At 45.5% G+C, this 17,458-nt stretch overlaps 2 protein-coding genes across 8 annotated transcripts in view; one reads left to right on the plus strand and one right to left on the minus strand.

Moving 5' to 3' along the window:
• LOC139450384 (fibroblast growth factor 10-like) overlaps nucleotides 1–16,112 on the minus strand; it is a 92,687-nt gene extending 76,575 nt beyond the window's left edge. The window contains exon 1 of the mRNA XM_071232076.1: nucleotides 16,050–16,112. The gene's annotated coding sequence lies outside the window, so the exon portion shown is untranslated. The remainder of the gene's footprint in view (nucleotides 1–16,049) is intronic.
• The window catches only part of LOC139450383 (calcium uptake protein 3, mitochondrial-like), a 110,027-nt gene that overhangs the window by 64,350 nt on the left and 28,219 nt on the right, over nucleotides 1–17,458 (plus strand). The window lies entirely within an intron of this gene.

The following is a 17,458-nucleotide window of genomic DNA, read 5'->3' on the forward strand; positions in this document are numbered from 1 at the left end:
AGTTCCCAAACACTATGTCCGACATATAGTTCCCATACACTATGTCCGACATATAGTTCCCATGCGCTATGTCCGACATATAGTTCCCATACACTATGTCCAACATATAGTTCCCTTACACTATGTCCGACATATAGTTCCCATACACTGACATATAGTTCCCATACACTGACATATAGTCCCCATACACTGACATATAGTCCCCATACACTGACATATAGTTCCCATACACTGACGTATAGTCCCCATACATTGACGTATAGTCCCCATACACTGACGTATAGTCCCCATACACTATGTCCGAGGTATAGTTCCTATACACTGACATATAGTTCCCATACACTGACGTATAGTCCCCCATACACTGATGTATAGTTCCCATACACTGATGTATAGTCCCCATACACTGACGTATAGTTCCCATACACTGACATATAGTCCCCATACACTGACGTATAGTCCCCATACACTGACGTATAGTCCCCATACACTGACGTATAGTCCCCATACACTGACGTATAGTTCCCATACACTGACGTATAGTCCCCATACACTATGTCCGAGGTATAGTTCCCCGTCAAGCCCCTCCAGCCCTGCATGATGTTGCACACACTGACATATACCCCTGACTTATGGAGGTAAACAATACACTCTGGTGGAGACAGTGTATATACACTTGTGCCTAATAGTCTGTCTCTGTCTGCAGTCTCACTATTAATACCCACACACTGGAGTAGGATAGACATTTGCTTACAATAATTTACACCAGTAACATACACACAGAGGGTCAGCCTGGGCCTTCCCCCAGCTGCCCATTTTTCTCTTTTTTAGGCAGTTGGTTGGTCTGTGATCTTTCCGAGACATAAACTGCCTAGTGCATAATTGTACACACTTTGTAGTACGTCTGCTTCTTGTCTGGTTACAGTGTAGGCTTAAGTGTTCTCTGTCCATACTTAGATTGTCTTCAGCTTAGAAGAGCAAGTAAGAAATTATTAGTTTTCTTAACTTAAAACTGTTATTTTGTCTTAGTATATCTATTATTTTGAAACTTTGTTTGTTGTTTAATGCCACACTCAAAATATTCCAGCTATATGACAGCAGTCTGTAAATAATCAAGTCTGGACTGGACAATCTAGTGATTGACATCATAAGCATCGATTGTTTGGAGTGAGCCTGACCACCTGATTCCGTTAGTCGCCTCTTACAACAAGCATCGGTTGCTGAAGATAAATTCTAACCTGCATCTTTGCAGGGCAATTAGTGGTAGCAAGTAGTTGTCATTGCACAACCTAGTTTGCTTCCTCATAAATACCTGGCAGCAATCCTCTACTGACACCTGCTTCATACTGCATGTCAGGAGTTAGTTATTGTAATTTGACAATCAGGGTTTCCATGTACCCAACATTGTGGGGCAACCACAGACGCCCCATCACCAAACACATGCCCTGCCTGATTCCGGTTGTCCTTGTACTTGACATGGGGGACACCCACAGACTCCCAACACATGCCCTGCCTGCTTCAAAGTGTCCTTGTACTTGACATGGGGACACCCACAGACTCCCAACACATGCCGTGCCTGATTCTAAGTGTCCTTGTACTTGACATGGGGACACCCACAGACTCCCAACACATGCCGTGCCTGATTCTAAGTGTCCTTGTACTTGACATGGGGACACCCACAGACTCCCAACACATGCCCTGCCTGCTTCAAAGTGTCCTTGTACTTGACATGGGGACACCCACAGACGCCCAACACATGCCCTGCCTGATTCTAAGTGTCCTTGTACTTGACATGGGGACACCCACAGACTCCCAACACATGCCCTGCCTGATTCTAAGTGTCCTCGTACTTGACACGGTGGACACCCACAGACGCCCAACACATGCCCTGCCTGCTTCAAAGTGTCCTTGTACTTGACATGGGGACACCCACAGACTCCCAACCCATGCCCTGCCTGCTTCAAAGTGTCCTTGTACTTGACATGGCGGACACCCCCAGACGCCCAACACATGCCGTGCCTGATTCTAAGTGTCCTTGTACTTGACATGGGGGACACCCACAGACTCCCAACACATGCCCTGCCTGCTTCAAAGTGTCCTTGTACTTGACATGGCGGACACCCACAGACGCCCAACACATGCCGTGCCTGATTCTAAGTGTCCTTGTACTTGACATGGGGGACACCCACAGACTCCCAACACATGCCCTGCCTGCTTCAAAGTGTCCTTGTACTTGACATGGCGGACACCCCCAGACGCCCAACACATGCCGTGCCTGATTCTAAGTGTCCTTGTACTTGACATGGGGGACACCCACAGACTCCCAACACATGCCCTGCCTGCTTCAAAGTGTCCTTGTACTTGACATGGGGACACCCACAGACTCCCAACACATGCCGTGCCTGATTCTAAGTGTCCTTGTACTTGACATGGGGACACCCACAGACTCCCAACACATGCCCTGCCTGATTCTAAGTGTCCTTGTACTTGACATGGGGACACCCACAGACTCCCAACACATGCCCTGCCTGATTCTAAGTGTCCTCGTACTTGACATGGTGGACACCCACAGACGCCCAACACATGCCCTGCCTGATTCTAAGTGTCCTTGTACTTGACATGGGGACACCCACAGACTCCCAACACATGCCCTGCCTGATTCTAAGTATCCTTGTACTTGACATGGGGACACCCACAGACTCCCAACACATGCCCTGCCTGCTTCAAAGTGTCCTTGTACTTGACATGGGGACACCCACAGACTCCCAACACATACCCTGCCTGATTCTAAGTGTCCTTGTACTTGACATGGGGACACCCACAGACGCCCAACACATGCCCTGCCTGATTCTAAGTGTCCTTGTACTTGACATGGGGACACCCACAGACTCCCAACACATGCCCTGCCTGATTCTAAGTGTCCTCGTACTTGACATGGTGGACACCCACAGACGCCCAACACATGCCCTGCCTGATTCTAAGTGTCCTTGTACTTGACATGGGGACACCCACAGACTCCCAACACATGCCCTGCCTGCTTCAAAGTGTCCTTGTACTTGACATGGCGGACACCCCCAGACTCCCAACACATGCCCTGCCTGCTTCAAAGTGTCCTTGTACTTGACATGGCGGACACCCACAGACTCCCAACACATGCCCTGCCTGCTTCAAAGTGTCCTTGTACTTGACATGGGGAACACCCACAGACTCCCAACACATGCCCTGCCTGATTCTAAGTGTCCTTGTACTTGACATGGGGGACACCCACAGACGCCCAACACATGCCGTGCCTGATTCTAAGTGTCCTTGTACTTGACATGGGGGACACCCACAGACTCCCAACACATGCCCTGCCTGCTTCAAAGTGTCCTTGTACTTGACATGGCGGACACCCACAGACTCCCAACACATGCCCTGCCTGCTTCAAAGTGTCCTTGTACTTGACATGGGGGACACCCACAGACTCCCAACACATGCCCTGCCTGATTCTAAGTGTCCTTGTACTTGACATGGGGGACACCCACAGACTCCCAACACATGCCCTGCCTGCTTCAAAGTGTCCTTGTACTTGACATGGCGGACACCCCCAGACGCCCAACACATGCCGTGCCTGATTCTAAGTGTCCTTGTACTTGACATGGGGGACACCCACAGACTCCCAACACATGCCCTGCCTGCTTCAAAGTGTCCTTGTACTTGACATGGCGGACACCCACAGACGCCCAACACATGCCGTGCCTGATTCTAAGTGTCCTTGTACTTGACATGGGGGACACCCACAGACTCCCAACACATGCCCTGCCTGCTTCAAAGTGTCCTTGTACTTGACATGGCGGACACCCCCAGACGCCCAACACATGCCGTGCCTGATTCTAAGTGTCCTTGTACTTGACATGGGGGACACCCACAGACTCCCAACACATGCCCTGCCTGCTTCAAAGTGTCCTTGTACTTGACATGGCGGACACCCACAGACGCCCAACACATGCCGTGCCTGATTCTAAGTGTCCTTGTACTTGACATGGGGACACCCACAGACTCCCAACACATGCCCTGCCTGCTTCAAAGTGTCCTTGTACTTGACATGGGGGACACCCACAGACGCCCAACACATGCCCTGCCTGCTTCAAAGTGTCCTTGTACTTGACATGGGGACACCCACAGACTCCCAACACATGCCGTGCCTGATTCTAAGTGTCCTTGTACTTGACATGGGGACACCCACAGACTCCCAACACATGCCCTGCCTGATTCTAAGTGTCCTTGTACTTGACATGGGGGACACCCACAGACTCCCAACACATGCCCTGCCTGCTTCAAAGTGTCGTTGTACTTGACATGGCGGACACCCACAGACGCCCAACACATGCCCTGCCTGATTCTAAGTGTCCTTGTACTTGACATGGGGACACCCACAGACTCCCAACACATGCCCTGCCTGCTTCTAAGTGTCCTTGTACTTGACATGGCGGACACCCACAGACGCCCAACACATGCCCTGCCTGATTCTAAGTGTCCATGTACTTGACATGGGGACACCCACAGACTCCCAACACATGCCCTGCCTGCTTCAAAGCGTCCTTGTACTTGACATGGCGGACACCCCCAGACGCCCAACGCATGCCCTGCCTGATTCTAAGTGTCCTTGTACTTGACATGGGGACACCCACAGACTCCCAACACATGCCCTGCCTGCTTCAAAGTGTCCTTGTACTTGACATGGCGGACACCCCCAGACGCCCAACGCATGCCCTGCCTGATTCTAAGTGTCCATGTACTTGACATGGGGACACCCACAGACGCCCAACACATGCCCTGCCTGCTTCAAAGTGTCCTTGTACTTGACATGGCGGACACCCACAGACGCCCAACGCATGCCCTGCCTGATAAGGAGGGTCATCCTATCGACCATGGTGTGTCTGATCCAAACCTCAAACACTCCTCCGACTTTAGTCTTCCTGACTTTGTCATTAATCATTTATTACTTTGATGATAGTTTTGGAGCGTTCCTCCCCACATCGTTATTTAGTTTTCAATGAGTAATTATAAATAGCAGCCTTTATGATCGCGAGAGGCTTTGTCTGTCTACAGCAAATAATTGTGCGTCAAATCATGCAAGCAGACTGGCGCTGCTGCAAGAATCAGAAAGTCTTGTGGCAGCGGAAATGAGGCAGCTGAACACATTGCAGGAACCATTCCCCATTTGATGTGGATGAGTTTAAAATTTTAGAAAAAAATTACATGAATATGACAACTAATTGAACCCATTCACTAACAACACACAAGTTAGTAAAGTGAAGACTTTTTGTTCTGCCTGTTTGAATGTCTCCCAGCTTGATCCTACAACTGCATAGTAATAGCATTAGTGCATGACTTGACCCATGAAGATCCGGGGTAGAATAGGTCTTCAGCAACCCATACTTGCCGTTAAAGGTGATTATGCTTGTCGTAAGAGGCAACTAACGGGATTGGGTGGTCTGGCTCGCTGACTTGGTTGATGCATGTCATCATATCCCAATTGCGTGAATCGATGCTCATGAAGTCAATCACTGGATTGTCTGGTTCAGATTTGATTGTTTACAGACCGCCGTCATATAGCTGGAATATTGCTGAGTGTGGCGATAAACATCAAACAAGCAAACAAGCAAAAGTTGATTGGGATATGTATTTTCCTTTGTAGTCATGTGTACATACAGGTACTATTTTACACAGTTTATGCTCATCTCTACTTTGCGTGTGGCATTGAAGTTCAAAGAGAAAATTATGTTTCAACCATTGAAGGGGGCCTGCCATTGCTGTTGAAAATTATCATTTAATTGCACCTGTAATCAGGTACCTGTGTTGCATTGAGGTGTTCTGGAACAGCACTAGACCACCATGCATATCTGTGATGAGGTTAACAGTTTGGTTGTGTTTCATGGTTGTATTGACACTGTTTACGACATGATTTGCATTGTTTACGACATGATTTGCATTGTTTACGACATGATTTGCATTGTTTACGACTTGATTTGCATTGTCCTAAATGTGACCTTATATTCTTGAAATATACACAAATTCTAAATTTAAAACCAGAAATAATTATTTGTGTTGAAGGCAGCTGATGAAGTTGAATTTGTTTATGAAAGTCTGACATTGGATGCGTGGATGACCTGTCAGATATGCCTATCAATAGTGGTGGTCTGTGGCATCAAAGGGGTTTCTTTCAACACTGAGTTAGTCATCAACTGTCTGCTGCTTCCGTCACTATAATTACTTTCAAGATAAGGACTTGTTTTAGAAGTTTGACCTAATGAAATGTAATGTTGCTATCAGATTTGAAATGAGATGGTTTTAATGTAATGCCAACGTGATGCCCTGGGGATAAGATTGATGAAACTGAGATTGGTTGCAGAAACACAAATGTACATGAACGCAGGAAATGAAATGAGAGAAGTTCCAAGCTAAACATGTCTTGAATTTGCAGGAGATAAATCTGAATAAGTAAACCATTTTAAATTGACATGTATTTGGATAGACATCTTCCAGGTTGAGGTGCATAAACATGCACTGGAAATACTTGACTTCTAATTTAATTAACAGATGAAGCAGAGGTTTGCTGTATTACCGGTCTACACTATGATTGGGTTGGTTGGTTTGTTGTTTAACGCCGCACTCAGCAATATTCCAGCTATGTGACGGCGGTCTGTAAATAATCGAGTCTGGACCAGACAATCCAGTGATGAATATCATGAGCATCGATCCACGCAATTGGGATCAATGACAAGCATCAACAAAGTCAGCGAACCTGACCACCCGATCCTGTTAGTCGCCTTTTACGACAAGCATAGTCGCCTTCTACGGCAAGCATGGGTTGCTGAAGACCTATTCTACCCTGGAATCTTCACAGGTCGTATTCATTTTGAAATACTAAAGACTCCAATACAATACATTTGAAAAACACAGGGGAGAATACAGCATTTTTCAAATATGCTTATTTGCATATGTTGGCAAAGTTTACTTAAGTCACAAGTCAAATGACTTTTACAGGAATTAGCAACAGTTTCTTGGAAACAAAAATGCGAAACTATACGTGGCCAGATTCCTGCATATAATGTGTCTGTTACTCGTGCGTTGTAACCATAGCAACATCAAACAAAATGGTGGACGACAGTGAAGTTGACGAATGTGTAGGGGAAATTTTGGTTTTTGTTAAGGTTCATAACAAATTACAGCTGAAAGAACGCATGCAATATATTGTGGTACAGTAATTTGCAAGACAAATGTCGAGCCAATGCACTTCGCTAAGATAAAGTAGAACATGGATGCTGTTCTTGATGTTTTGCTCAAAGAATTCCTAGTTCCTTTCTGCTTTAGTCTCTTCATTTGTCTTCCATGGTAGTTGAAACTGCTTGCTTTACTGAGTCAGACTTTAAAGGTTAATAGTTGAGTCTTGAATAGATGTGTGTGTGGGTGTGTGGGTGGGTGTGGGTGTGTAGACCACCTCCGTGGGCTAGCACTATTAGTCAAGATTAGTACAAGCAGCCACACACACACACATGCATTCACCTCGCTATATAAGTGCAATAATCTTGGACGTGACGGTAAATCCCATTTCACCTCACCTCACTTCACCTCACCTCTGATGTTCCTTGTCATATTTGGCATGCTACATTAGGTACTACCTAGGAACCATCATGATGACCCGGCTTAGAATTGGGTCTTCAGCAACCCATGCTTGTCGTAAAAGGCTACTAACAGGATATGGTGGTCAGACTAAAGTGTCATCTTATCCCAATTGCTTAAATTGATGATCATAATGTCAATCACTGGTTTGTCTGGTTCAGACCACTATTTACAGACCGCCATGAAATAGCTGGAATATTGCTGAGTGCGGTGTTTAGCAACAAACAAACTGCATTAAGGTGGATAGTTAGCGAGTTACATAATATGCAGACATATGATACTCTACAGAATGACTTCAACACCATGACTGATTTATTATAGAAATATGAAAGATCTGTTTACTTATCCTGCATTACTCCATAATGCATTCACTGCTTAAGGAGTAATGCAGGATAAGTATACAAATAATAAAAATATCTGGACATTACTGGATTTTTTAACTTATCCTGCATTACTCCTTAAAGCAGCGAATGCATTAAGGAGTAATGCAGGATAAGTATAAAAATATCTAGATTGTACTAGTATTGGTTGTTCGGTAACTTGTGGGTAGTATATGCTGCACTAGATTACTTCCGAATTATTTCAAGAGGTTTTTTTACAGACAACTGTGTGATACCACCCAAGGTTTGACACAGCTTTGATGAATAAGGAGTTTTCCCCAACTGACCCTGTAGCTCGACGTAGGCACCACAAATTCAAATGCCCCCTTTTTGATGAGAATGGGGCTAGTTGCCTCTTTAATTCCGTGGTAAGCAGGATGTGAGATGTTCAGGTATAAAGCGGAGTAATTACCTCACAGGTAAGTGAAAATGGTGGGGGGGGGGGGGGGGGTGCGGGGGTTTGGCGAACAGGCAGGGCTAATGACCTCATTCAAAAAATAGAGGGGTATCACATACGTGTGCCATCTATGAAAGATTTAAGTACTTGAGGTTAATTATTGTTGAGTAGATGTTTGAGTAGTAACATGGGATTATGTTTTTTGAAGATGACATGTATGTGTTGTAGACCGAGTGTTTTAGGATTAAGGGTTTTGAAGATCACATGTATGTGTTGTAGATCGAGTGTTTTAGGATTAAGGGTTTTGAAGATCACATGTATGTGTTGTAGACTGGATGTGTTAGGATTAAGGGTTTTGAAGATAGTGTCTATGTGTTGTAGACGGATGTGTTAGGATGAATGTGTTTGAAGATAGTGTGTATGTGTTGAAGACCGGATGTGTTAGGATGAATGTGTTTGAAGATAGTGTCTATGTGTTGTAGACTGGATGTGTTAGGATGAATGTGTTTGAAGATAGTGTGTATGTGTTGAAGACCGGATGTGTTTGGATTAAGGGTTTTGAAGATAGTGTGTATGTGTTGTAGACGGATGTGTTAGGATGAATGTGTTTGAAGATAGTGTGTATGTGTTGTAGACGGATGTGTTAGGATGAATGTGTTTGAAGATAGTGTGTATGTGTTGAAGACCGGATGTGTTTGGATTAAGGGTTTTGAAGGTGGTGTGTATGTGTTGTAGACTGGATGTTTTGGATAGTACCATATTAGGATTTTGCTTTTGAAGGTCTTGTGTGTGTGACATCCATGTCTTTGAGGTAACTTGACCACATGTTTATATTTGTGGCATGTGATTTCATTTCCAGCAAACTGTTATCACTGAGATGTTTGCAGATGTTGCCTCATTGGCTTTCGGCCATGTTGTCGGTCACCATACATTCCCTGATGGCGACTGTAAGAGAATACACAATGATGATACCATACTAGAAAGCACCAAGGGTCCGGTGTATTGTGTGTAACTATATGTATGGCTTGATGCTCACACTATTGACCACATGGTTGCTTGATTTCACGCAAGGCAAATGTCTGTTGCATGTAGTCATGTTGAATATGAACATCTACGGTGGTACAGTCACTCTGCTACCTACAGACATGCTGTTTTGCCAGCAGTGTAGACATCATCAATAAGAGCAAGCACCTGTGTTTTATTGAATGATGTTTGTATATCTACATTTTCCTTCCAAGCTTATTTACTATAATACAACGAGAGGGGTGCTGCCTCAGACTGGCCTTGAAGTGTGGCAGATGGTTCCTAGGTGTGTCTTTGCCAAACTAGTTCTGTTTGAGTGGAAGTATGAGGCACATCAGGTAGATTATTTGTAGTGGCATCTGATAGTCACGTTATGCTAAAGATGCTTCATTCCGGTATCAGAACGATACACTCATCACACAGCTGTTGTATGCATATCTAGCATAACTAATGCTCGTAGGCGTGAAGATGTCACCTATCGAAGCCAAGTTCAAGGTCATGATAATGTGGGCTAAGGCAGTTGTCTCTCTATTTGATGCTTGTCATGTTAAGGTGGGCCAAGGTTGTTGTCTGGTGTCTGTTTGATGCTCGTCATGTTAAGGTTAGGGTAGTCTCAGTCTACAGACAGATGTGCCAAGGTTGTTGTCTGATGTCTGTTCGATGCTCGTCATGTTAAGGTCTGGGGTAGTTTCAGTCTACAGACAGATGTGCTGAGGTTGTAGTCCAATGTCTGTTTGATGCTCATCATGTTAAGGTCTAGGGTAGTTTCAGTCTACAGACAGATGTGCTGAGGTTGTAGTCCCATGTCTGTTTGATGCTCATCATGTTAAGGTCTAGGGTAGTTTCAGTCTACAGACAGATGTGCTGAGGTTGTAGTCCCATGTCTGTTTGATGCTCATCATGTTAAGGTCTAGGGTAGTTTCAGTCTACAGACAGATGTGCTGAGGTTGTAGTCCAATGTCTGTTTGATGCTCGTCATGTTATGGTCTAGAATAGTTTCAATCTACAGACAGATGTGCTGAGGTTGTAGTCCAATGTCTGTTTGATGCTCGTCATGTTATGGTCTAGGGTAGTTTCAATCTACAGACAGATGTGCTGAGGTTGTAGTCCAATGTCTGTTTGATGCTCGTCATGTTATGGTCTAGAATAGTTTCAATCTACAGACAGATGTGCTGAGGTTGTTGTTCGATGTCTGTTTGATGACCGTCATGTTAATGTTAGGGTAATTTTAGTCTACAGACAGATGTGCTGAGGTTGTTGTTCGATGTCTGTTTGATGCTCGTCATGTTAAGGTTATAAGGTTAGGGTAGTTTCAGTCTACAGACCTGGCTATGTTATCAGGACATATGAGGCAGGAAGGAATGCATCTGTGAGTCACAGCATTCAGTATGTGGAAATCTGATTGGTGACATTGGGGTGCATCCCACATGTTGAATTCAGGCAGGGAAGGCTGCAGCTGTGATAAGCATTGATAGTGAGAACTGTGATGGGTTTCACATCACCAACATGTGTCAGCTGATTCAAGCGAACGTCTCGAGTGCTGCCGCCTCCGCCATGGAATGCAGGTGCATTTGTGAATGGAGAACCATCGACTGACCTGCAGTTGGTGCCAGACTATGCCTTCTATGTATGTGGTTGACAGCGAGGCAAGACAGTTCTTTATTGGTTGCATGCTTCTCTATTATTGCAAACCGTTTACAATCAGTTAAGATTGAAGACTTCTACCAGACTTGTCGTTTTATGATGTGCTGACTGCCTCCATGGTCTTGTGGATAAAGCCTCTGATACTAAAAGACATTAGAAGATGGTACTTGTTGTTACCCTGCCTGGCAACACTCACTCACTCACTCACACTTGAGTTTCAGAAGGTCTGTAAAGATAAGCCGTCATTGCATAGGAAACATAGTGAATTGATGGGGAAAGGAATGCTAATTAGAATTTCCATAAAGATAAACATAAAAATCCCTTCCATGTTGATGTAAGGTCATGAGTACAACTGTGGAGGTTTGGAGGAGTGCGGAGACTAATTGTCCTCAGTGTCACCTCGTGAGTCTGGTCATTGTCCAGTCCTAAACACCATAGATGGTCCTTGTGATCTGGCCAGGACAGGGTTGACGTCACTCCTACACCTCACGGTGGTCAGACAAGGAGAGGTTTGACGTCACCCCCACACCTCAGGTTGGTCAGACCGTGAGAGGGCTTGATGTCACCCCCACAACTTCAGGGTGGCCAGACCAGGAGAGGCTTGACGTCACCCCCACAACTTCAGGGTGGTCAGACCAGGAGAGGCTTGACGTCACCCCCACAACTTCAAGGTGGTCAGACCAGGAGACGCTTGACGTCACCCCCACAACTTCAGGGTGGTCAGACCAGGAGAGGGTTGACGTCACCCCCACAACTTCAGGGTGGTCAAACCAGGAGAGGCTTGACGTCACCCCCACAACTTCAGGGTGGTCAGACCAGGAGAGGCTTGACATCACCCCCACAACTTCAGGGTGGTCAGACCAGGAGAGGCTTGATGTCACCCCCACAACTTCAGGGTGGTCAGACCAGGAGAGGGTTGACGTCATCCCCACAACTTCAGGGTGGTCAGACCAGGAGAGGGTTGACGTCACCCCCACAACTTCAGGGTGGTCAGACCAGGAGAGGGTTGACGTCACCCCCACAACTTCAGGGTGGTCAGACCAGGAGAGGCTTGACGTCACCCCCACAACTTCAGGGTGGTCAGACCAGGAGAGGGTTGACGTCATCCCCACAACTTCAGGGTGGTCAGACCAGGAGAGGGTTGACGTCACCCCCACAACTTCAGGGTGGTCAGACCAGGAGAGGGTTGACGTCACCCCCACAACTTCAGGGTGGTCAGACCAGGAGAGGCTTGACGTCACCCCCACAACTTCAAGGTGGTCAGACCAAGAAAGGCTTGACGTCACCCCCACAACTTCAGGGTGGTCAGACGAGGAGAGGCTTGACGTCACCCCGACAACTTCAAGGTGGTCAGACCAGGAGAGGCTTGACGTCACCCCCACAACTTCAGGGTGGTCAAACCAGGACAGGGTTGATGTCACCCCCACACCTCAGGGTGGTCAGATCAGGACAGGGTTGACGTCACCACCACTACCTCAGGGTGGTCAGACCAGGATAGGGGTCAACTTAAGGTGGTCTTGCTGGTTTCTCACCCCACCACCCACAGTGGTCTGGAGCTAACTCACCCCACCACACATTTGTGAACCACTGGAAGTTGGTTCACCCTCGCTACTTCATACTAGTCGCAGGGACAGGGGTGACCTCACCTCACCACCTCAGAGTTGCCTGACAATGTCAGAGCACCACCTCATCCCCACCCGGACCCCAAAAAAACCCATCACAGCCAGGGTGGATTGATGAGGTCAAAACATCAACTCACCCCATCACCTCAGGGGTGCCTGACAGGGTCAGAGCCACCTCATCTCCACCTAGACCCACCCCAACTCACCCAAACACATCCAGGGTGGCTTGATGAGGTCAAAGCATCACCTCACCCCATCACGTCAGGGGTGCCTGACAGGGTCAGAGGCACCTCACCCCCACCTAGACCCACCCCAACCCACCCCAACACACCCAGGGTGACTTGATGAGGTCAGAGCCACCACACCCCCACCTAGACCCACCCCAACACACCCAGGGTGACTTGATGAGGTCAGAGCCACCTCACCCCCATTACCCAGGCATGCCCGACAGGGACAGGGTGACCACGCCTATCCCATCCCCCACCCACCCAGGGTGGTTTGACAGAAAGTATCACCTCACCCCATCACCTCAGGGTGGTTTGACAAGGGTAGTGTGTCACCTCACCCCCATCCCATCCCCAACCCACCCAGGGTGGCTTGACAGAAAGAGTATCACCTCATTCCCTCACCCCAGGGTGGTCTAACATGGCCACTGAGAAGTGGACATATGGGAGGGTCACGATGTCCACTGGAATCCACAGTTGGCCTGAATCCTCACAACAACAATTAGTGCTTGTTTAATTGAAGTCATTGTTCCGCAGACACCTGTCTTTGGCCCCGGCTGCCTGAATCAGGTAGCATTTCTCCAGCTCCCTTACAGAATCAGTTTGTGCAAACTAGAGGGCAGGAGCGCGTGTCCCGGACGCGAACCTCCTCGGGGACAGATGGTCCCAGGAGCCGAACTGATGAAGCAACAGAAATTGCTTGTCGTCATTGTTGTTCCAGATTAATCCCTTTGTCTCCCCATGAACAAATGGTGTATCCCCCTGACCTGCTGACTCGAGGTCGCCACAGACACTCCATGGCTATATGCTCATCTTCTTCTTATGAAAGGTTTTAATTTTAGATTTACGGACAATCTAAACAAATAACAAGGGATGGCAAGTGATGCTTCGCTTCATTTAATTTGTTCCGGGTGTCCCGACAATAGGGGCGGCCTGCTTTTTGCCGGCCACAATTTGGACTTACATAACCCTCTTGATGAGGGGGGTAAAGTAAAGCAGGGCTGTGGGGTATTGTTGGGAGAAAGGACACAAGCTGCCCATGAGGTACTGGCTGGCCGGTGGAGGTCAGGGGTCACCGGTGTTAGGCTACGTTTGCTTAATCTTAAATTGACCATGTAATGAGGCTATTGGAGTTGAGGATGCACTCCAATTGACATTGGTTAAATGGAGAGAGTTTGGGATGAAATGTAATGCACTGTAGATTTCTTTATGGTTAGTGATACAGCTCTTCAACCCTGTGTCAGTGTGTTCAGTCATAGCTTTACAGAATGTACTAATTAATCCATTTGATGTGTACATTGCTACTTGGGGCTGTCAGGTAGCCTAGTGGTTAAAGCATTCACTTGTCACACGGAATACCTGGGTTCGATTCCCGACATGGGTACAATGAGTAAAGACCAATTCTGGTGTCCCCGACCATGATATTGCTGGAATATTGCTAAAGCGACGTAAAACAATACTCACTCACTTTATGGCTACTTAGTTTTATGAACACCCAATGCCATTTAGAAAGTGGTCAAATGTAACAAATGTTATATTTGGGATAACACTTTCTTAGTAAAGTACAGATTCTCTTACCAAAAAACGTAAGAAAATCTGTACTTTACTTAGAAAGTTTTATCCCAAATATAACATTTGTTACTTAGTTTTATGTTTAAAAGTTAGTTGTTATGAAGTTATGTTAACCTGACAGACCTGATGAAACTTGTTTGATGCTTTAGTTCAAAATAATACTTCTTCTAAATATAATAATGTCCAAATTTATGATGCACCAGATCCACACCCCAGAGCATGCTTGAGGCGCTACATTACTACCCCGGTCAATGGATCAGTGTGGACTCAATTTGCATCAGACGCATCTGTCATAACGTTCCTATAGGTTCCACTTACAATGTGTTTGAATGGACTGTCAGTTCTTTGGCAAAAATAGTTGAGATTCACTCAGGCTCCCCGACCCCTCATTACAACCCCTTAAAATAGGTCCTCAACACCCTATGCTGGTTGTAAGAGGACAATGGATTGGGTGACTTGGTTGATTGATTTAAACAAATTTTGTTCACAAAAAGTGAACCTTAGGAACCTTAGGACACCTGATCCTATGACATTGTAATCTGACTGCGTGGATTGTTGTATACAGTATCAATCACTGCATTGTCTGGTCCAGACTCAGTTATTTACAGGCTGATGTCTATAGTTGGAATATTGCTGAGTGTGGCTTTAAACAACAAACAAGCCTTTCAATACATGCTAGACCATCATCGCATCCCAATTACATAGATCGATGCTCATGACTGACTAAAACACTAACTGTGTGATAGGTAATAGACCATATAATAGACCATTTGGGGCAATAGGATTATAGCAAACAGCAACTCTTTCATCAGAGGGGGGCACAGGTGGCCCAGGTGACCCAGTCGTCTAAGGCGCAGTGATTCGCTGTCCAGAGTTGCGTCCCTTGGGCACGCCAGAAACCTATGATTGTTGGTTCAAATCCCGGTTTGCCCCGATTATGTTTCTAGGTTTGTCAGCACCATACCCGTGCTCATGGGTTCCACCGAAGTGGTACACGTCTGAGACCTGAATCACTTTGGGCTTTCTTCCTCATTAAGTTGACACGTCGCTATATAACTGGATTACTGTTAAAAGCGGAGTTAAACCCAACTCACTCACTCACTTTCATTAGAGGGAAACAGTGACATCTTCATCTTGTTGGGGCAGTAATGGCTGCATGTGATGTAAGAATGTCAAGAGATACAGTGTAACAAGTATTCGCATTATGCGGAATGAAATTATGTCAGCAAGTAATTCCTGCTTGTTGCTTTGTAAAGCAGGTAGCTCCTCCAGAAATCTGCCTCTGCTTTTAGCCATTCATTGTTATGTTGTTTTTTTCGTAAAACAGTGTTGTGTATGTGTTTTATTGTTTTGTGTGTTTCATTCAAAACATCACGGATGTTGACCGACATAAGCAATCTTGCTATTTATATATCTTTGTTTCAAATAAATGAAAATTCAAGTCAATCCTGAAATTGAAAACCAAATATTTTGTCTGAAATGTAAAAAAATATATGAAAATCGATAAAATATACAAGCTTACCTTGATATGGAAGATGCTGCATAGCTCTGACCAATACAGACCATGTCCAGACGAGGAATGGCCCCAACCATGTGAAATAATTGTCATAACTCACTAACATCGGGAAACTTGCTAAGATCTATATTTAGCTGGGATTCCCTCCTTGCATCAGTCCCCGATATAGTAGCCCCTGCAGGTGAGAATGACCTACCTAGGATGTACTGAGTAAACAATGCAACACATGGCCGTGGGACGAAGTGGGTTATTTTACCCAAGTCCTTGTGTAGGGGCGATGTTCTTGTGGGACATCATTTTAAATGTCAATAAAAACATTTCTATTTTTATTTGTAATTTCAGTCTGGCGTTGATACTTTTATGGAATATAATTTTATTTATCCAACTGAAAATGATATGGACATTGGATTAATTGTTTTCACAGGCAAATTGAGGTGTGCTTCTACTGCGTTGGCTGTGGTATAAGTGCTTCACCTACCGAGCTGTCTTTGCTATAACAATTTATTACCTACCATGAATGAAACACACCATGAATCGAATCACAGATGCAGCTCATTGATGTTAAATGTCAGCGTATTTTATATTACTTTTATATTCAATGACGGGCAGCCATGCTATTTCATTCAAGGTGTTGCACAAGACTCTATTCTCAAGCAGATAAGGGGAAACTAAATGCTGAGTTGACAAGACTTGTCGTTGCCCGCCTCGACTATTGCATGTATGCCAAATTTACATGGCTGGGACGATCCCACTTTATTGCCGTCCTACCTGTGCTAGTTTCATTCACAAGTAGGTAAATAGCTAGCTGCCTGTCATTCATACATTTCCTAGAAGCCTATCTTAGGTGAGGACAATATGATAAATGAAGGCTGATAGACCGTGCCAGAGGAACCTTATTGAATGCAGAAAGGGAATCCATATCGAAATATACTTTTGTGTTGGGCAAGATGTTTTCTTATTCAAACGCCTGAAAAGAAATTGTGTATCATCTTGGTGTTATGTACATTGAAGACTGATATTTTAGATGAGTGTGCAGGACATAATAACTAGATACTTTCAGGGTTCCCCTAGGTGTTTTTATTTTTGGGAGTTTAAATAAAACATTTGATTTGACATCATGATTTTATTTGCGAATTGCTGCTGTGTGCATTATTACATTGACTGTGATGTCTACTAGTGGGTGAGACAGTGCATGCACTGGTATGTTGTAGGTCTACTAATGTGTGTAGTGTGTTCGTGGGTGAGACAGTGCATGCACTGGTATGTTGTGAGTCTACTAATGTGTGTAGTGTGTTTGTGGGTGAGACAGTGCATGCACTGGTATGTTGTGAGTCTACTAATGTGTGTAGTGTGTTCGTGGGTGAGACAGTGCATGCACTGGTATGTTGTGAGTCTACTAATGTGTGTAGTGTGTT

Source organism: Haliotis cracherodii, unplaced genomic scaffold (genome assembly GCF_022045235.1).
Source record: "Haliotis cracherodii isolate W230 unplaced genomic scaffold, xgHalCrac1.p SCAF_8, whole genome shotgun sequence".
In the NCBI taxonomy this organism is placed as follows: domain Eukaryota; kingdom Metazoa; phylum Mollusca; class Gastropoda; order Lepetellida; family Haliotidae; genus Haliotis; species Haliotis cracherodii.